Here is an 11,729-nt window from a genome sequence, read left to right as displayed (position 1 = left end):
TCTATTGCAGTTGTGAGGCACTGGTAAAAGGTGAGGATTGGCTGGTAGTGTATAAAAGGGTCATTAAGAATCAATTACTACTAAAAACTTGAATATGAGAAGTGATGAATTGCCACCACCTTTAAAGAGGTATGTTAATTATAGGAACAAAAATACTGTGCCTTTACCCCTTCATAAATTAAGAAATCCCTTGTGACTGTTTGATGGAGCTCCTTTGTGCTAATTTGGATCCCTAAACCCATAAATCCTTCAGGTTACACAAAGCCACAAGATGGTGCTCTTGTTACACTAAGAAGTAAACTCAGTAATAGTATTTTTCTCTTACCCAGTGACATTTTATTGTTTATCAAAAGTACAAGACCAGGCTGCCAATTTAAGCTAGAATTGTTTTGTTTTTGTTTTGGTTTTTTTTGAGATGATAGATGATTAGAAATGTTTTTCTTATTATTTATATTAAACACATTTCTCTGTGAAGGTAGGGAAAGTCTGTCTCTCAATGAGTGGCATAGACTGGATCTTTGAAAAATGTGCAGATAAAGAACACCAAACAGAATGAAAATGAAGGTTGATAATTAAGGGGAAAAGAGCTACTTAGTGATAATAGAATGAGCACATTTTGTGCTATCTACAACTCCTTGCTCCCAATCAAAATGTTCTTTTCTATAACACTAAATAAAAGACTAAATCTACTCTTTACTACACAAGCACTTAACAATTTGTGGGGTATCTTTCTATTCAAAACTTATTTTAGTACTATTCATTTAAAATATATGCAAAGCATGGTCTCAAAAGGACCTCATAAGCTAAAATCATTAAATACAAGAGCTAGAAGCAATCCACAGAGACCACCTCATCCAATGCTCTCATTTCAGATAATAGTTTCCATTTATATGGGACTTTAAAGCTTAATAATGTAGGTGATCCTGGCCCATAGGTGCTTAATAAATGCTTGATGATATGGTGATTACTAATAGAGGAGTGCTATAGGGATATTTCTTCAGCTTCATTTTATACTCTAGGCCAGAAGTAGTCTTCAAAGATTTTTTTCCCCTTGTGTGGCTAGTTAGGCCAAACTCTTTCAAGTGATATTAGATCTCATTTAGGAGCCTCTTCTACGTCCTGAGTCAACAAAATCAGCATCATGTCAAATGCAAACAGAAATGCCTGGAATACTTCACCATCTAGAAAAGCTGCCTCTTCAAACTGGAACCTGTGCAGTACCCCTTCCATCATGTATGTGAGAGAAGTATAGATAGAAAGTTCTTAAGAGGGGAGTAATTTGTTAAAAGCCGCAAAAGATAGGAAGGACCAGGTTGTGAAGGGCTTTAAATGCCAAAGAAGTTTATATTCAGTCCTATAGGTAATAGCCATTGGACTTTTAAAGATTGGGTTCTTTTGCCTTTTTTTCTTTTTTTTGGTGGGGAAGACACAGGTACAAAATTATTTTGTATCGATTATATAGTTATGCATGTATATTTTGTCTCCCTTGCTAAACTTAACTGATAACTTTGAATTTTTCATCTTTCCCTAGTACCTAGAACAGGGCTTGACACATAGTTGTTGTTTAATAAGTGTTCATTTATTGACTGATTATTTTCTGGTCCCCAAGAGTCACCCACCACTCTATATATATATGGCTTTTAGTCTGTGCTTTATATTTGACCTACTTTTCTCTTTAGATAAATGGCTGCATTTTTCAGCTCTCATCTTTGTGTAAATTAGTCGTTTTGGTGGGGATCACATTGGTTGGCACAAAAGACAGACCTTTGTTTGAGGAAAACCACCTTAGCAACTCAGTAGATATGATGCTGTTCCTCCACTAGATATTATCCATTTAGATCAAACATGTAGAGTACCAAGAGTTAAGTTCATTTTTGTTGACAGTCTAAAAACTGACTTTCTTAGTCTCCTCTCAGAGGAGTGTGCAACGCCAACTAGCCCAGCACTAAAATAATTTGCTTTAACAATAGACAGCAGAAGTACTCCAGCTGAGAGAACAATGTCAGTAGCCTGAAAATTCAGGCAATCACTATAAAATGTGATCTTTGAAGGTTAATGTTAGCTGCTCCTATGGAAAAATATTTCATATTCCCTGGAAAAATTCACAAAATTCACTAATTCACTTCAGTTTTACACAGTAATGATGCAGTTTTGAAATAGTTTTGGTTTTTCTCCCCTCAGTATAAATTGTACTTTTGGCATTTCACTCTAAATGCCACTACTTTAACAACTCCGAGGTAGGGTAGGGCAAGTGTTAATATTCCCATCTTTCTTCCTTACTGGCTGCATAATTTCATCCGTTTGAGTTACTATCTCAACCACTAGAGATCACAGAGCATTTATGCCTTCTCTGTCCTTCCATAAAATGTTCATAAAGGATCCTCCTTACCAGACTTGAGGCGTTCTTGGTCTCATTTCATTTCTTGGGTAATCAGGATAGCTCTGGCCTTTCTATTTCCCCTCCCTTGCTCTGGAAACATGAACTGTCTATATCCTTTCCCAATCATTTCCTTCATGATTTATGTAACTTCATGCAGGTTGTTGATGGTAATATACCACAAGCCTACTTGAATCCAGGATGGATTTCTCTATGGCTCTTTAGATAACTAATTATTTTGATTCTTTAGAGATAGTAGTGGTTCTGATTTGGGATTGGTGAAAGCATTGCATAACATTCCTGATATAATCCAGTCTTCTGCCTTCTATTGAGTCCCTCATAGTATCCAAAATATATGTACTGAAAGTATTCTATCAATGGATGGTATATCCAATTAAATTTCCTAACTCAAGTAATGTTTTCCCTTCCTTTTCTCTTTCCTTCCTTCCTTCCTTTTCTGGTTGTCCCTATGTCACCCAGAAATGACAACTCATGGCCTCAGTTCCAGTGATGATCAACAGCATGGGATTTTTGACCTCTGTTTTCAACCGGGGTGGGTTTGCCCCTCCTTAGGCAGCCTAGTTGTCTCCTGCTGTCTGGACTAGAACACTTAAGTATCTTGGGCTAAGAACTTTGAAGTTCAAGTGATCCACCAGTCTCAGTCTCCTGAATTGGAAGGACTATACATGTGTACCACCACACTGGCCAATATACATTCTTTTTCCATTTGCTTTTTTTACCATGGGTTGCTTGGCTAATCTCTTGAGTGACCTCATTGAAAAAAGGCCTCAGATTCATGCAGCATAAGAAAACTTAAAGGGGAAGGTGAGATTGTATTTACATCTTTGGAGGGCTATTGCTTGAGAGAGAAATAAGACATTCTGTTTGGATACAAAGGGCAAAGCCAGGTGCTATAGATAAAGGATTCAAAAAAATGTTTTATGTAAGGAAAAGCTTTTTAACAAACAATGAGCAATATCCAAAAATGAAATGGACTGCCTTGAGAAGTAATAGATTTCTCTTCCCTTGAAGTCTTTAGTCAAAATTTAGATGTCTTTGTTGGCTATGTTTTAGTGGGGAATCTGTTTATTTATGAAATGGGCTAGTACTCCATTCAGGTTCCTTTCAACTCAAAAGCTGACTCTGAGCACTCTACCATTTTTTTTAATATAATTTTTGTCTATCTTTAAATTTTTTATCATGAACTGAATAAAAATTAATATATCTTAGTTTGTATATCTTGGATACAAAAGAAGTAATAAAAATAAAGACCATTAATCCAAGTATGAAACTGGAATCAACATAATGGAAAGGGAAATGAAGAAAATGAGGGGAAAAAAATAAGAAAAAATGCAGAGAATTTTAAAATAACTTTAAAAAGAAGTTGAAAGGTAATAGGGATATCCATTTTAAATTGACTATGTAACTAAAAAGTAATAGGGGAAGAGTTAGGTTAAAAAAAAGAAATTAACGTTAAGCAAAACTAGGAAAATGGGTGATACATGGGCAGGAAAGTTAAGTATGAGGGGAAGAAGGCCTGTGAGAGTAAGGTTGACTGCAAATAGAGCAAGTAAAAATAACTGAAGAGACAAAACACTGTCTATAAATTTACAGAGTAAGAAACCAAAAAAATTCTGATTGAAAAACTTAATATCTCCTACAAGGGTGTGTGTTCGTCCTTCGTTGCCAAAGAAGACCATGCCATCACAGAAGTAATGACATGACTTGCACTTGACTTAGTTTTGAGTGAGGGAGGGCTGTACAGGTCACCAGCCTCACTTCTCCTCCAGAGCATCTAAATCCAGTGACCAGATATTCATCAGAATGACTGGAGATGACCCAGGATGAGGCAATTGGGGTTAAGTGACTTGCCCAAGATCACACAGCTAGTGAGTGTCAAGTATCTGAGGTGAGATTTGAACTCAGGTCCTCCTGACTCCTGCACTGGTGCTCTATCCACTGCACCACCTAGCTGCCCCCTCCTACAAGGGTAATAAAGTGTAGACACTACTTTGCACATCACACAGTAACACTTTGTTGTCTTTTCATATCCCCTACCTTCCATCATTTCATCAAGTGGGCTGGAGAAAAATAAAATGATCAGAGAATACAAATTGAACCCCTCCCCCCATAATGTATTTAAATACCTTGAATATTTTTTATTAATTCTGTATGTAGTTATACATGTGTATTTTGTCTCCCTTTTTAAATCTGAAAACAGATACCCTTGAATTTTATTGTCTTTTCCTAATGCCTAGAACAGTACCTGACATAATTGTGCTTGTTTATTGACGGATCATCATTTATTTATTTATTCATTCATTTATTTATTTTCTGTCTTGCCCCTTCCAGGATTCATCCCATTATACTACTCTGTGTGCAAATATGGCTCAAGTGTTTTGTATTTAACCCAGTTCCCTCTTCAGATAAGTGGCTTTGTTTTTAACCCATCTTTTTGTCGTTGAACTTTTCTGGCTTCATTAGATCAATGAATAATTTTGTCTCCTGACAAGTACAATTTCTGTTTTCTTTTCCCTATTTCCACTAGAGGGCACAGTAACTCTAGTCATTTAAAAAAATGTGAGGTTAGAAAACGTTTCAAAAAAGAACTAAAGGTTTCTTTCATAATAATAATGCCCTGTTCTCAAATAAAGTGGTTACATTAGCAACATCCTGATGGGGTTTGTTCAGTCCCTTAAAGTCTGTGTCTTGGAATTAATTGCAAGTTTAGGGAAATTGATCAATTCTCTGGAGTCTAGTACCAGAATTGGAAACACTAAAAGGGAAGGAACAGTGTTTTCTTAATAAATGCAGGGCTATTTGATGACTAGGGAGATAGACAGATTTCATAGTTGATGCTCAGCTCAGATGCTCACTTCTGAAAGTTTTCAGCTATGAGAAGCACTTGAGCATGACCAAATCACTCATTCATTTACCAAGCATTTGTGAAGTACTACTTAGTACAGGCCTGTACAACTTAGGTAGGCTGCTTGTTGCCTACCAAAGGATTTGAAAAATGTAGAGGATGTAAAGAAAGTAAAGATGTAATGAGTGCTTTGTCCCTGCCCCACTTAACCCACCGTCCGCTAGTCACTATTGTGCCCATCACATAACTTGGTGGATGCGCACTCTCTTCTGTTTGTCACGTGAGCTGTGGCAACCAACCATCAGTCAGCTTTTGTATGAGCGATGGTCCTCCTACCTTGTAAATCTCAGCTGGAATAGAATCAGCACCAGGTGCTAAGGAGGGATTGACTTCAACCTGAGGTAAACAGTCAGTCTCAGCATTGATTGATGATGGTTTGTTGAGAACACTATAGAAGTGTTCAGCCCATCTCTCTAGAATCAGGTCCTTATCGCAAATCAATGTGGCTCCATCAGCACTGAGTAATTGTGATGCACCATAGGTTTTTGGTCCATAGACAGCTTTTAGGGAATCATAAAAGCTCTTTGGATGCAAATGTAAATATAAAATAGTTACAGTAATACTTGCATTGCAATCTATCTCATAGTGTTAATGTGAGGAAAGCATTTGTAAATTTTGTAAACTTAAAAATTGTATATAAATGACAGAATGTAAACTCTTTGAGAATAGAAACTTTCATTTTAAAATTGCCTTTAGAAAGACAATATTATAAATACAATCCCCATGCCTTGTACATAGAAGGCAATTATTATATGCTCACTGATAGATTCCAATATGAATTATAATTATCACTCTCACATTTTCATTAGCGAAATTTGCAATTAATTTCCCACATTTATAGCCAAATAACCAAAGATGAAAAATAGTTACTTGATTTTAAAGGTTCTTTTGTGTGTATATATTGAAGAGGAAGATAAAGCAAATCTATAGTGCCAGAAGTAGACTTCTGAAGAGTTCTGTTGAAATGCACCGCTCTCTACTTCCGGCCATCTTGAAGACTTCACTATCATTCTTATCTTCTTCCTTTGCCTCCCACCCTCCATCTCTCCACTTGTAAAACCATAATCAAATCAACTCAGCCACTGTTCCTAGAAGGGTTGTGTAAACCTGCTACCACACTGGTCCTCTCCCTATTTCAGTAACTTTTCAGACCAAAGTATCACTCCCCGGCTTTCTTTAAGAATATTTAAAAGTATGGCATGATAAGCGTTACATTTAAATAGCTGTTTCCTTATATTATCTCCCCTATCAGAATATAAGCTTCTTGAAGGCAGGCATTATCTTTGCTTTTTAAATTTATATCCCCAACTCCTAGCACAGTCATTTTTTCACTCTTTTACTTAAGTCAGTTAGGTGGCATATTAGATAGAGCACTGGACTTGGAGTCAGGAAAATCTGAATTCAAATTTCACCTCAGATGTTTTCTAGTGACTCTGGTTAAGTCACTTAGCTGCTGCCTGCTCAGTTTTTCTCATCTGTGAAATTATGCACCTAATTCGCAGGGTTGTTGCGAAGATAAAATGACCTAATATTTGCAAAATACTTTGCAAACCTTAAACTGCTATATAAATGCTACCTATTAATTGATTGATTGATTGATTCCTTCATATAACCCAGTCACTAATATTAGGGCTATCTTAGTATGTGTTTATCCTTATTTGCATCAAATTGTATCGTATTGTGCTGTATTGGATGAAATCGCAACTACAGAATTGACAGGAAGAAATATTTAGGAGGAAGGAATTCAGTTTCTTGTGTTTGTTTCTGGCAACTGAACCAGAAGTAAGCTCTAACCTGTGGGTGGCCAGAGCCATACAAAGAAGACTAGAGATAGGAGAGTCAGGATGCAAACAGAAGTTTAATTTTTGAGTGAGGAAAATGACTTTTGCAAATGGAAGCCCCCATCCTAAGAAGGAGTACTTAACAATGCTGATCCTGGGGCCACTTGTATACATGAAAGGTACTGGACCACAACAAAATCATTCTTAGGCCTTGAGACCACTCTCATAGTTGGCATTTCTTGGGACAATACAAACATTCTTGGGTCCCATGGGATTAGTCATTGCCTTGTGTCTTGGGGGTCATAATTACTCTGTGAGGTATGGAACCGGAGTTCTATGACAGGAACAGGAATGAATTACATGGCAGTTACAAGGAAAAGGGGTTGTGAACATGTGATGGATGACCCTGGAAAAAAGGGGGAGCTAAAAGGTGATATCATCCAAAGTACAAATGATTACTGTTATGCCAAGCTCAGGCTTATGCCCAGCCTGTTTACTGGGAAATAGGGTAGCTCCAAAATATTTTGACATTGCTTATCTATCCTTCCACTTATATAGCAGTTTGTTTTGCTCTAGTTATCTCATTTGAGCATCTCAGTAATCCTGGAAGGTCACAAAAATGGTATTATACCCTCCTTGTAATTAAACAAACTGAGACTCTGAGAGGTAGAATGATTTGCCAAATATCACAACGCTGATGATGGTGTGTTCATAGTAAAGTATTATCTTGCTAATATCTTCTTAGTGGTCTATTTACATATGCAAATTATCTTGGTATAGGAGGATCATGAGATCACAGATCTGGTACTGAAAAGGCCTTGAGAAGTCATCTCATCCTACCACCTCCTTTTATGGTGAACCAACAGAGACTCAAAGATTTGGCTTGCCCAGGCCCCATGGGTAATAGTGGTAGACTTGGAACTTGAACTCAGTTCCCACAACTACAGGTTCAGTGGAAAATTTCATGAGGCAAAGAGATATCTACACCTCAATTTTCCAAATAGTAGAGATCAATATCCCTTCCTCACCTCTTCTAAAACTTCTACTTGAGATAGCTGAATAATTAAGGTCATGGGGGGATTTTTGTTGGGGGTAGTCTCAGTTTTCTTTATAATTACAAGCTTCGAATAAACCTGGAGATAAATCTTACTAAAGCAGCAAGTCAAGGGTTCATTCAAGAAACATTTATTAAATACCTACTGATCACTACCAGAGAATGGGATAAGAAGTTAAACTTTAATGCATTGTTCTTTATCATAAGAAACATACGCAGAATACATAATAATGTATGAGAGACTGGCAAGGCAAATCTCTATAGGGTAAGTCTATCCATTTTTGCCTTTGGAATATTATATTCCAAGATATTCTCTAGTTTATGGCAGAAGCTTCTAGATTTTCTGTGATCCTGACTGGCTACTTTATACTTGAACCACTTTTTTTCTGGATGTTGGTAGTATTTTTCCCTTGATATGGGAATTTTGGATTTTGACTGTGACATTTCTGGAATTTTCTTTTTGGGATTTCGAGAGGTGAAGAATGGACTCTTTCTTTCTTTACTTTGCCTTCTGGTTCTAAGAGATTTGGACAGTTTTGGTTTATGATTTTTTTGAACTGTAACACAGACAACTCTGGCCTCTACTGTTTAAAGGCTAAGTGTATTCGATTTTATCATTTAACTCTCTCTCTCAGGGATCTCCAGTACCCTTAAGGTCATTGAAGAGTAATCTAGGTTCTTTGCCAACGATTCCAGTCCCTAGTGATGTTCACTCAGTTTTGGGGGAAAGAGATTCCCCTGTACCCCAATTCCATTTAGCCACTGAAAGTTGCATTAATTTGCACAGAAATATTTACTTCCCAAAGACAATCTGGACATACTTCAAAGGGCCCTCAGGGAGCCTAAAATTAGGCATGCTCTGATAAGCCTGGGCTACATAGATACAGTGTCTAAGCTTTTTTAAAAAATCATGCCATATAGGAAATAGAAAGGGCTTTGATCAAGTGAGTGGTAAGGACAAAAGACTTGTGAGTAGCCTGGAGTCTGATTCTTGCTCTGGTTCTAAGCATCCATATGACTTGACAATTTACTTTACTTCTACATGGATGATAACATCTTAAATGACCTTCATAATCAGGAACCTTCTTCCCCTCCCATTACATATCATTTTTTGACACTTTGGTGGGGTTAGAGAGCTGCTTCTGAGTCTTGTAATTTAAAATCAACTGATTTTTTTTTTTTACCATTTGGTAATTATGTAGAACAACTCAGATAAGTTAGAAGCACTGGTCATCTTCAAGATTCTAAATATCCAAACAGCTTCTTTCACTATTTGTAAAGTACTTCAAAAACTTCTAGATGAAGGGATTTAGGGGATGTGCCTTTTATTTTCAATGACTTTTATCCTTTACGACCAGATTTAGTAAGACAGCTTTACCTAACATATCCCTATTTAATGGATAATTTGTGTGATGGTTACCTGTATGGAGAAAATAATTTTGCAATATTTATGGTCTTACGTAGATAGAAAGTGTTTTATTGTCAGTATTGGTCTCATGCTCCCCTTGTGAATCATCAAAATGATTCTTTGATCCAAGAGTGAGAAAAAATCTGCCCAAATCTAAATTTATGAAACTCTCATGATCCTCTGTGACAAATTTCCCATTTGGGGTTATAAGCCTTTCCCATGTACCAAAGGGCAAAGAACTGTCTGGGGAAATGAAAACACTTCAGTCAACCACACAGATAAAAATACTCACTTCAAGTGCTTATATATGAGTTAACATTTTTAAAGTGTTTTGAAAACTTGAAAGTGCTATATAAATGCTATTTAGTATTATTTCTACATATATTTCCATTTGTTAAAAGTTTTGTTCCTAGGATAGTTGTTTCCATTATAACATAATAGTTCTATAATCATGAATGAGGTTAATGTATATCATCTTTTTTCAATATAGTAAGTAATAGTATTGGCCTGTCTTGATAGAATTTGCATATCATATTATTATTAATAATATTATATGTTTAGATTTTTCACACTAAAATAGCTTGTATTGGTGTAGATCCTCTATTTGTTTATTTATTTATTTTGGCGTGGGGATGAAGGAACCAGACTTCTGAGTTTATTGATATAAAGAACTCTCCCAAAGAGGAAAGTAAATTCCTACTACCAGTGCAATTCATTACTTGCTCTGGAAACTTACTGTTTGAGAGAGTTGCCGCCTTTTTTTTTTTTTTTTTTTTTTGAGCATCTAAGAAAAGCTATCAAGTTTTTGGGTGAATAATTCAAAGGACTGTAATAGCCCAGTGAGTAACCTCTTTTCACATGCATTTTCTTTTTTTTTGTTTGTTTGTGCTTGTATTTTTTTTAAATTTATTGAAATCTTTGTTTTTATATCTCATTCATTTCTAAATATATTTCTCCCTCATCTTTTACCTGATAAACTATCCCTGGTAACAAAGAAGAGAGAAGGGAAAGAGAAGAGAAAAGAATGAAAAAAGAAGACGAAAGAAAAGCTATTCAATAAAATTAACCCACATTGCACATGTCTATGACAGTACATCCACACCCATAGCTGCTCCCCCAATCCACCAACCCTAAAAGCATGGTCTTTATAAATTTATAGGAGTCAGTTTGTTTTTGTTCTTTCCATTTACATGATTGTACTCTCTGTATATATAATTTTCCTGTTTCTACATATATGCATCAGTTCATAACTCTTTCTATTTCTCTCTGAATTTTTCATATTCACCATCTCTTATGGAACAATAATGTACATTTACAGTTCATTTAAGCACTATTCAAAAGATGAACATGTATTTTGCTACCACAAAATGTTCAGCTATGAATATTTGCTGTATAGGAGATCTATCTTTTTGTCTTTGACCATTGTTATAAGTGAGGCATAACTTAGGCCAGTATAGTGATTCAGGCCCAGGATGAAATGCAATGAAACACTTTTGGAACATAAAATTCAATAAAAATAGATTTTCTCACAATACAATTTAAAGAAAATAATTTGTTAAAATAAATACTGCATTCCTTTGATTCCTAACTCAACAGAGCAGTAATCCTGGGTCAGAAAAAAACATGCTTCAGGATCCTGAGAATTATAGCAAACCTCGGGACCCCAATTCCCCATAAATTGGGCTCTTTACATCTCAAGTAACAAGGGAAACACACGATTTAAGCCTTAGTCCTCCAGACCAACCAAATTCTGACAGTGGCTTCTTTGCCCTGTTAAAGGCTTGGCTTGTGTAAAAGACATTCTGCTTCTACTACACCCCATGTCTTGGCACCTTAAATCATCCGGTGGACCTTCTATTACTGAAATGGCTTGGGGCTATTGCTAAACAAATCTGAACTCAAGAAGCACAGCCTAAGCTACAATGGAGGAAGAGAAACCAAGGATGGGCTGAAATCTGCATCTTTGGAGGAACTACTTGCCTCAGTGTACTGTGTATAGAGTATACATGTTACAAAATAAGTCAAGATACAATTCTGTGTATATAATTTTTCAGTGCTCTTTAAACTTCATAAATATATCATATGTGATCATCTTGTCTACCCCCTCATTTCACAAATGAAGAAAGGGGCACAGCAGTTGGATAACTTGCCCCGGGTCACACAAGAAGTAAATGGCAGAACCA

Source organism: Notamacropus eugenii, chromosome 2 (assembly GCF_028372415.1).
Source record: "Notamacropus eugenii isolate mMacEug1 chromosome 2, mMacEug1.pri_v2, whole genome shotgun sequence".
NCBI classification, from domain to species: Eukaryota; Metazoa; Chordata; class Mammalia; order Diprotodontia; family Macropodidae; genus Notamacropus; species Notamacropus eugenii.
This window is presented reverse-complemented; position numbering follows the sequence as displayed.